General features: G+C 42.5%; 1 long non-coding RNA gene across 1 annotated transcript; it reads right to left on the reverse strand.

The window, feature by feature from the left end:
- LOC116654277 (uncharacterized) lies at positions 1 to 1,063 on the reverse strand. The gene is made up of 2 exons (XR_004309389.2): positions 974 to 1,063; positions 1 to 88 (listed from the first exon to the last, which is right to left on the reverse strand). It is a non-coding gene; the product is annotated as an uncharacterized LOC116654277 (long non-coding RNA).
- Positions 1,064 to 10,340: the final 9,277 nt, after the last annotated feature.

Raw genomic sequence — 10,340 nt, forward strand, 5'->3', positions numbered from 1 at the left:
TTAAGCAAATATTTCATTTGTACTTAGGAAGAGTTTTTCTGATGTCTTCTGCCTGAAGTTCCACACGTCATTTTCCCAAGCAGGTTCCCTATACAGAAAAATAAAATTATATATATAATATATATATTATATATATTATATATATTATATATATTATATATATATACATATATGTTGCTGTACTTAAGTCACGGATGTATGGCAACCTGCTAGCAGTTAGATGTGGCTTTGAGCATTACTCAAATATATTTGAGTCCTGCTTCTATAGATGCATATGCCAAAGGTATAATGAGCCAATGAAATGAGAAAGTAATAATGTAAAATCCACTGTTCACACAATATGATCTCTTTTTTTTTGGAACGAATCTACACGGTCATTGAGTCCAGCTCCTGCCTCTACACAGCACTGCCTGAAAACTAAACCATATTTCTGAGTGCTGTCCAAATGCTCCTTGCACTCTGGCAGCTTGAGGCCATGACCACTGCCTTGGTAAGCCTGTTCCATGCCCATTGGCCTCTGGTGAAGAGCCTTTTCCTGACAATCAACCTGGCCCTCCCTTGACACAACTCCATGCCATTCCCCTGGGCTCTGCTGCTGCCACCAGAAAGCAGACATCATCATTCTTGTTAAAATTCATGCTGTTTGTGATTGCTCAACGCTCTCATTTGTTAAAATCTCACTGCAAGGCCTCTCTACCCCAATGGAGTCAACAGCTCCTCCTGATTTAGTGTTATCTTCAAACTTAGCATACATTAAAGTCCTGCATCCAGGTACCATCTCCAGATCAAAGCTTTTCTTTACAGATAGAGAACTTGATCCTGTAGAGAGGGGTGTGATTTAAACAACATAGAAAAAGCCATTAATTTTGTTAGATTGCTTTCTAAACTTCTGATTTATCAAATAAAAGCATTGGAATCAAATAACAGAGAGGTTGGTCATCTCCTGTTTATGTCATCAGCATAGTACACTTACTGTTCTTTTTTTTCCAGTTGGACCCATAGAGAGGCCTTTGGGAGACTACTGAGAACCCAAGGGACACCAAGGAGTCCAGAAGGGAGCAATTCAGGGGACACACAGTGAAGCAACAAAACCAGCAACAAAGGAGGGTCAGCAATGTTTGATCTGGCTGCTGAACCAGCTGGTCCCTGAGCACCAGGTAGATGTCACTGTGATGACATGTGAGCGCCATGGTGATGTTTGAAGCCTCTCCCATTGGAACCTCTGACAGTACCTTGCAATTTGACTTGCTGACTGGCAGGACAAAGAGTGGCTTCTCACAGAAAGGGCTGAGAGTGCAAACTTGGTCAGGCTGAGACAGGCTGAGACAGGAGACCCTGAAAGTCAGCCATCTGCAGCAGGAATCTCTTCTGTTTTGGATCCAGAAGACCTGATTGAGTCCTCAGGCTGCCCTTCTCCTGGTCGTCCTCAGAACTGTTCAAAGAACAGCTTGGGATGCTGCTTTAGCATCAATAATGAGAGAAAAGGATTAACAGACTTTAACTGATGAGCAGGAAACAAGAAGTTCACCTCATATTTCTTTAGAGCAGAGTGCTGGTGAAGCCAGTATCTTTGCAGCCTGCAGCTTTACAGACAAACTCTGTGTAGTGGTTGAGAGTGAGATATTTTAGAGGGAGCATCATTGAGAAGTAGAAGTGTGGATAAAATATATTTGGCTTTTATTCAGTGAGTTGGCACCCATGAAATAGATAAATAAATCAGGATATAGTGAGTATTTATTTCAATATATTTACAAGAGATCTTGCTGCACAAGATATGAACTTTTTTATTTATTTTTTTTTTTCCCAAATGTGGAATACACCTAAGGAATCTAATGTTATTGATTGACAGAGACTGATATCTCTGTCTCTCTACTTTCTGAGGTTTTTCACTTATAGGTATATTTCCACGTTGGAAGGAGCAAATTAATTTAGAATGATAGCTGCTTGGCAGCTGGGAATATGAGTAAAAGTTCAGAAAGTAAGCACATTTTCTGCCCCTCCTATGGCTGAAAATGTGTCTAGCTGATATTATGCTGTGGTAAGAAACTGTACCCATAAAAACAAGTAAATCGGCTGTTTACTGAGAGCCTGAATGTCTTTGGGCTTAATGATAAATATGAAGCAGTTATATGTGTCAATACATAAGGAGTTTTCTGAATTTACTGCTTTAGATCTGCTTCCCAATTCACTGTGTGTATGTGATCATATCCAAAGCATATGTAGTGCTTTTCAAACAGGCCAGCGCCGTGGTTTCTTTCCTCTAGTGCTGTTACTGGAGCGCTTTGGGCTTAGTAATATGGTTGCTAGGCTGCTTGAGATACAGCGGGAAATGGGATAAAAAGAAAAATGTAATTACAAAAATCTGCCACAAGAGGGAGCTTTTGTCTTTCTAGCACTAATAGGAAGACTGCAGAAAGGAGCACTTCATCCCTCCTGTTATAATGGAAATTTTTACAAGCATTAAATTGTTCAGCTTAAAGTATCAGGAGGAGAATAATGAATCCAAATTGACAGCACCAATAGGAAGCATAAATGCTCTGTATGTATGCGTATACATGAATACAAATCATTTTAATTGCACACTTCATCCTTTGACAACTGTCAGGGCAGCACAGAAAATAAAACTAATGTAAACTGGGCACAAGCTGGTACTAACTGAATTACCCATGTCTGAAGAGGTCTTAATCTGATACTGGTTTCTTTGATTTTAACTCAATCTACTATTGCGGCCAAGAGAGAGAATGTTGCTTTATTAACAGTAGACCTGTACCCAGAAATTAACTGAGTGGAGAGCTAAGCTGCACAGCTCTCCTTTATAACAACATCATGGGTAAAATCTTGCTTTGCAGATTTTGTTTTTGGTTTTCACTGCTGATGTGACATAACAGCCTATGTGCACAATCACATCTTTTAGTTTTTTAAATGCTCTTTTTCATCACTCTGAATTTCTAAACAAAAACTCAATCTCCTTAAAACAAACATAACTTTATATATATATATATCATTATTTTTATATTTATATGCTTGGAGTATATGTAGGTTTCTCTCAAAATAATGAATCCTATTTATTTTTATGCCAGCAGTTAACAAGAGCCTGCATGTTGTGCTTCTAAGGTTCTGCACCAGTGGAGGTGATCCACTGTTGCTGTCCTCGCTGCTGAAACACACCACGCACCACCTCACTGTGCTAACAACCACTGTTTGGTCTCAGTAGGTGTTCAGGAAGTGTCAGTGTGTGTCAGTGAGTGTAATTCTTTTCCACATGGAGGAACTCATTTCCACACCATTGCTTCCTATACACTACCATGTCAGACTCCATTCTGTCAGTCTGCCCCTTTGCTGCCATCTGTCATGTAGCAACAAAACGTAATGGGATATTGGCAGGAAGGCTGAGCCTCTACTGCCATACCACCAACATCTGCACCTGAAATGTCAGCCAGAAAAGGAGGAATTACTTTTGGAGCAGCCCTCATACTGTGCCTGGTGTCTCATATTACTCATGGCACAGACATAGACATTGGCTCAGGAAAAGCAGCAGGTGGGGCAGAGCTCTAAAGCTATTTCTGGGATGTGTCACAGCAGGTTTTCGGGATTCCCAGCATCTTTTCTGGGTGTACTGCATTGCAAATAGGACACTGGACAAAATGAACCTTTGTTGTTGCCCAGCAGCTTCACCAATTTTGTGTTATCCAACAAAGTATCCCATTTTCCACCCTTCCTACCTCAACTATCAATTCTTCACTCTTATATAAAAGAGTATTTGCACTTTTGAAGGTGAACTATACCATTTTTAAGTGATTCTCCTGAGATCTATTCAGAAATCAATGGAAACCTTCAACAAAGCAATGTTCCTATTTTAACAGGAACATTTTTCATGTTCAGCTCTTTTGCTTAATGCCCTCGTTTGCCCTTCCTACATTAAGACTTCTGGGACTGCACAGGAATACACACTGTCAGTCCTGTAAGAAACGTTTCTCACTGCAGGTAGAATAACTACAGCTGTTCCTGTTCTCTTCCAATAACTGTTTTGTTCTAGGAATGCCTGATCTCGACATTCCTCACTATCCTTTCAATGTTCTTCATAGTAAATATCAAATGTAGTCCACATCCTGTTTTGTTTTGTTTTTGTAGATTCATACCACACAGATATCAAATAGCCACCGAAGGAATCTATATCCTCTTAGGGAGCCAAATAGATGGCAAAAGTTCACGTGACCTGACCACACAAACATGTACCCAAGAAACCCCTGCAGAAAAGAGTGTATTCCAGGCAGTGAATAATTCCAGTTGTATTGAGCCAGCTTAATTATAGGTTGCCTTTAATGTCATGTTCTGGGATTTCTGTGTGTGTGTGACTAACTAACTAAATTAGCAATGACACTAACAACCAACATTTTTTTGTGAAGTCCTGGAAAACTCAGCTATTACTTTTAGCTTGGAATTCATATAAACAAACTACAGAGTCTCCTCTGCGTAATAGGAGACTTTGCTAAAGTATCCTACTAATGAATCAGGTTCCAGTTTGTTTTGCTTGCCTGAAAAAAACATCATGGCTGTAGGTAGATACTAACGTATTTTCAAAAACATATTTTAACAGAAATGCAGCTCTGGGTTTCCTGACCCCAAAGTGAGCTTTTAATTTGTGAGGGTTGTGTTGGCTGCCTGCTGTGACACAAGTGGTGCTCAAGCCCCTGACATTGGTTGAGTCAGACATGCTGCTGCACCATTGGATTGACCAGACATGTCAGTGACGCTGATCATATCAAAATCTCATCAGTGTCAAATGTGGTTTTGGAGTTGTTATAATTCAAGACTGTGCTTTAGAGAAAAGGTGAAAAGTTGTCTTAAGTAATAGAGAATTTGATGCTGCAAGATGTTGAACACCTTTGATAACATGTGAAATTCTCCCCTTAGCCATTTTAATCATTCAGAATTAAGGACAATTAGAGAAAACGTTACTGCTGTCATCAGTCTGTCTCAACATAGTCCTACAGTCTTTCTGATAATTTCATGAAGGGCTCAGTATATGAACAAAAAAGTCTTTCTTCTCTTAGGGCACAAAGTATGTGGCTGAGGAAGAACCTGACCTGATCCCCAGGCAGCCTATGTACCTGTCAACAAGCAGCTGTGCTCCAGGACCTGGGTGCAACATGGGCATGAAAGTGCTGAAGCCTCTGGAGGCCACCAAGTTCTTTAGCTGTGATGTCAGGGTTCAACACAAAGCATCTCAAAAGCTCAGCAGACTGTCTGTCTGTTTCTGTGAATGCAGTTGAGAGCTTTTGCAGCTGCTCTACAACCTCTTCCTGTACTCTGAGAGGAAGGTATGACATTGCTGAAGAGCACTGCCCAAGGCAAGTCTGCTCCCTCTGCCCAGCGCTGCTTGGTCACAGCCCACCCATGCCGTGCTGCCCTTTGAAGTAGTATCGACTCAATTCTTTGTCAGACAGCACTGTGAATCAGCTCTGGGAACTGTGTGGATTGGTAAACAACTCGGCAAAACACACTGCTACAGACAGCCATGCCTACACATCTGTGGGAAGACAGTGTGGGAAGACAGCATCCTATGCTGCGGGCAGCAAGGATGCGTTTGGCCTGGGAAATAAAGCGGTGTTGGTATGAGCTTCCTCTCAGTTTGCCAGAAGAGTGAGATCTCAGTGGGTTGGCATCCTTGCTTTCTGAAGGCTTCAGGATCTGGCTGAGAATGCATCCTCTGTTCAGTAGTAGAGAAGAAGAGCCCTAGAAACCACAGACTCTGGTACTCAGGATGTCTTTTCAATTACACTGTTGCTCCCGGTGTGTCTGATCTGTCTTGATAGATTTCAACACTTCTCCCTGCCAATGGCTTCACCATCATCACCCGCTGTACCTTCGCAGGGTTTATAAAGGGAAGGTGTCACACAAGGCTGCTGCTCTGCCCTGGTTTCATAAATGCCAGTGCCAGCTTGAAAGCTTAACACCAGATTTTTGAAGTAGACAGATGAAAAGAACCTAACACTTTTCTTTCTCTCCTACCAGTGTTTTATCCCAGGGTTTCCAATTTAGTGTGTTTGTTAGCTTAAAACATGCCATGAGGTGGAACTGAGATCCAGCAGCAGTTCAGAATAGAGGTGGCATATAGCTGTATGATATCAAATAGCAGACTCATATCAGCGGGAGAAATAATGGGAATATTTAGGCCTCATTTCATGCAGCAGTTATGGGGCAGGGAGAAGAAGGTTATCAGTTTCAAACCACAGAGCAACATAAGCGGATTTAGCACTCTAAGGCAGAGAAAAAGCCATCCCGTTATGTGTGACCAGGCACTGCACTCTCTTGCTGACATTTTGTCCAGCAAAACCTGTTCAAAGAAGGTAGCTGCTACAGGAGCTCAGGCAGTTCTGAATTTATCAGCGCAAAGATTGTATTGCACAAAACACCTTCTGCTTGTGTTTGGGCTCCACGAAAATAAGCCAGCGTGACCCTGCAGGCTATTTCAGATAACTTTTGAAGGATTAATCCACCACAATTTTGAGAAGTTGTAAGAGCACAAATGCATAGCAAACAGCTGTGCAGGACTTCAGACATAGGCTAAGCTTTGCAAATAAATTCAGTACTGCCACGTTTTGGAGGTGAAGAAACAAGTGCAAATAAGTTAGTAACAACAGATTTGCATTAGGTCATCAACACAGCTAGAAAGAGCCCGTCACTGAAGACAGTTTCTCAGCTCTTCAGCCATTCTCTGGCCAGCTTTGGCTTCAATTAACCGATTAAAATTAGTGCAACCATGGCAGCAGGTGACAGTGAAAATACTGACTATGTCCCCAGCCACAACTGGACTGAAGAAAGGCAGTAGTCATAAGGCAAATGGTCTTACTCTTTTTAGTAGTATTATGTGAGAGTCTACAGCTGGGCTCCCCAGTACAATAGAGATACTGGAATAAATCCAGCTGAAAGGTCAGCAAGGTGGAGGAAGTTTTTAGGAGGAAGTTTTTCACTCAGATGGCGGTGATGCACTGGAACAGGTTGCCCAAGGAGGCTGTGGATGCCCCATCCCTGGAGGCATTAAAGGCCAGGCTGGATGTGGCTCTGGGCAGCCTGGTCTGGTGGCTGGTGACCCGGCACGTAGCAGGGGGGTTGAAACTAGATGATCTTTAAGGTCCTCTTCAACCCAAGCCATTCTATGATTCTAAGATGAGTTCTGGATCAGTCTGATGCCTGGAGTACCAGGATTCTGCCTTCTCTGCAAGTGTAAGCAAAGAAGTCAGTGTGATAAATGTTTCTGAAAAGATCTGATCAGCAAAAATAGAGTAAGACATCAGAAAGGGACATGGTTGTGGGTTGGTTTTGTTTTTCATGCTTTAGTACAAGGTTTCAAAGTATCTTAAAAACAATATGGCACTATAGAAAACACAGCATGTGCAGCTGTTTGCAGAACTGGGATTGGGTAATCTGGATTGGCAGAGTTGACAGAGCAGTGCCATTTGACCCTTTGTGGCTGGCCAGTATGAGACAGTCATTGCTGAGATCATAGGATCATTAAGGTTGGAAAAGACCACTAAGATTATCTAGTCCAACTGTCAACCCATCACCACTGTCCCTTCTGTTTACTTTTAAGCTACCGTCCTCCTCCCCCTCATTTCCATGACAGCTGGGACTCATGAACAGAGTCATTGTTTTATAACCTTATTCATGCTTGATCCAGACCACGTGCCAGTAGGGCACAGAGGAACAACACATAGTGTACCGGGGTCATCCTACTCTTAGCAGCTTTAACCTGTGAGTCCAGCTAGAGAGATACTGGAACACCAGAGAAGTGCCTTTAAGATTATTAAAGGACTGGAGCATCTCTCATCAGACAAGAGAAGCTGGGAGAAATGGTGTTGCTCAGCCTGGAGTAGAGAAAGTTCAGTGACATTTGATTAATATCTATAAATAAGGTTCTGTTACCACTTCCTTTTGGTGACTGCCCAACTGCAGTGCATCTCAGCCCCAGCTCAGCTGCTCACGTTCAGCACTGACACAGTGCAGCTGGAGAACCTCAGATCAGTTTTCTGAGAATACTGTTAAATTGTAAGTATGAGCTGTGTCAGCTCAGTCTGCATGCCCGCCAGCTGCTGCCTGGGGAGCAGTGCTTGGGCTCTGCCCCTGCCATGCCTATGTGCATGTCTATCCTTGCACACTTGAGTTTCCCAGCCAGGCCTGGGGCCTTCTGTGGTACCTGGAGATGTCCAGACTGTGCCAGTTGGTGTTTTTCCAGCACTTTGAAGACAGAAGAGCAATGGCCATTGCAGCCTTTGCAGCTTTGATGGGGTAAATGCCCATGGCAGACAGCTCCTGATGTGTTTACTTTCAGGATGAGCCACTTTAATTCTGGCTTTGTTTAATATCAGGAGTTGTTTTTATTGCAGGATGGCTGTGCATGGCTTGTCTGACTTTGCACTTTAGCACTGCCCAGCCTAAACCACAGGGCAAACCTCAATTAGGTTCCAGCAGGACTCAGTACTGCATAGCCAGCCCTGGCATGAGCATGGGAGCTTTCTCAGAGGCCTCTAAGTTGGCCAGTGTTGGGTGCAGTCTCACCAGGGTAAATGAAAGCACATGCTTCCAGCAAAAGCAAGGTCACAGGCCTGTTTTCATGGCCTCACGTTAATGTAAAAACGTTCTGCACCTCCTCAGAGCTGAGATCACCAGGATTAGAGGGTAAGAAAGGACACTGTGAAGCAGAGACCAGCATTGCAGAGTTTATTCCAACACGGTAATGTTCAGCAGCTATGCTAGCAAATGAGGCCACTCGTTATGATCAAATGATCCTGAACACTGTAATGCTAGAAAATGCCATTTCCTCGTTTATGTTATGTATGTAAAATGGAAGTGTTTGTTTGTTATTTTTTTGTTTTACCCAAGAGATAATGCAAAGATGCAAAGTTTTTATAAGGAATTACTCACATGTAAGTACAGTCTCTAGGATTTGCTTCTCAGATAACAAGAAGAAGAATATCGAAGTCAAATTGACAAAACCTCGAGCTGACCTCCAATGTGAAGGAAATCACAGTGCCCGCAGTGTCACCTTGATCGGGCAAAACATGAAGGATGTTTGTGGACAAGATTAGAGACTCTCATAGATTTGCTGTGTGTATACACAGAAAGCCAACTATTATTGAGTACAAAAAAGCAAACTCTTGCCGATCTGCTTTTAGAGGAATACTTCTGAATAATCTCTTTCTTGTGTGCAAAACCTTATCTGCTAAATGATGTGCAGTGTAAGGAAATGAATACAAAACTGAAGCTAATGGAGAGATGCCATCAACCATGATGTAGCACCAAATGAAATGCTGGATTTATACATTAGGCACTTAATTTCGACAAATGCCATTAATTAACAGATCTGCTGTGATCAAATACAACAGGGTAGAAATAAGGACAAAAGCATCTGGCTTCTAGTGTTATTTTCCTGGCACCAACAGACACTCTCACATTACTGGCAGAAGAATCTGGTCTGCTTTTCCTGTTGGATCAATGGCTCACTCTTGGATGCCAGAAATCAAATTCTTCTTTAAGCGCTGTGTTATATTAACAAGTACCGAAACAAAGCATGAGCACAAGCAAGCCTTGGCTGCTTGCCACAGTAAAAGAAAACAAGAAGGATTGTTCATGAACAACAGGACAAATTTGTGTAATGTCTCTGTGGAAGAGCTTCAGCTGCTCCTCGGTGGTGTACTTGAGAGAGTCATGTTGCAACTTGGAGCTGATAAACAAAAGCACCCTGGGTACAGCCTGTTCTTTTCTGCGTCCAGCCTTCCCCCCAGGCAAGCCCACAGCCCTGTGCAGATGCTGTCAGACACCGTGCAGTGCCTATAGCACCGTGAACCCTTTCTCTGGTGTGCAGAGGGCTGGCTGAGCCAGTCAGTGTGCCTGCTGCTTGCAAAATGGAGCCTCTGGTATACACAGCGCTGCCTTATCTGCCACTGTACAGCTTGATATGGGAGAAGCTGTGGCTGGATAGGACTGGACTTCCTCCCACTCCCACTCACCTCACTCCTCTCAAGGGACAGACTTAGCAGAGCAATCCAAGGGTTTCCTCCCATTACCTACGAGTATACAAAGCTGAATTTTTCAAGTACGGTTTTGAAGGAAGAGGGAATTCACTCCTTTTTATTTTTATTTTTATTTTTATTTTTATTTTTATTTTTATTTTTATTTTTATTTTTATTTTTATGTTTATTTTTATTTTTATTTTTATTTTTTTGGGGGGGTTGGGTGGAGTCCAGTGTCAGCAGCAGAGAGCTGTGTCAGCAGCTGAGAGAAGAAAAATACTGCGTGTTCCCCAGTTAGATGTGTAATTGCACCTTTAATTCCTCACC

The sequence above is a fragment of the Coturnix japonica genome, chromosome 1, assembly GCF_054131305.1.
Source record: "Coturnix japonica strain WE chromosome 1, WE-NBRP24, whole genome shotgun sequence".
Classification (NCBI taxonomy): domain Eukaryota; kingdom Metazoa; phylum Chordata; class Aves; order Galliformes; family Phasianidae; genus Coturnix; species Coturnix japonica.